We start from the raw sequence: 269 nt of genomic DNA, 5'->3' as shown, positions 1-269 counted from the left end.
AGCCATTTTATCTGGCCCACAGCGGCGGCAGCAGCACCACCGAGGAGCGCAAAGCCATGGCAGTGGCAGCGAGGTGGGCAGGGAGTGCAGAGGGAGCACGGTGAAGCGGGCAGGGAGCGCTGCGGAGCGGCAGCGGCGGCACAGAGCCACAGCGGTAGGGCAGGCGGAGAGCACGGAGGGAGCGCAGCAAAGCGGGCAGGGAGCACTGCAGAGTGGAGCGCCACGGCGCCGGGGCTGCGGTGAGGCGGGGAGGGGCGGGCCGGGGGCCC

This window comes from Alligator sinensis, unplaced genomic scaffold (genome assembly GCF_000455745.1).
Source record: "Alligator sinensis unplaced genomic scaffold, ASM45574v1 scaffold223_1, whole genome shotgun sequence".
In the NCBI taxonomy this organism is placed as follows: Eukaryota; Metazoa; Chordata; order Crocodylia; family Alligatoridae; genus Alligator; species Alligator sinensis.
Note: the sequence above shows the minus strand (reverse complement) of the source record.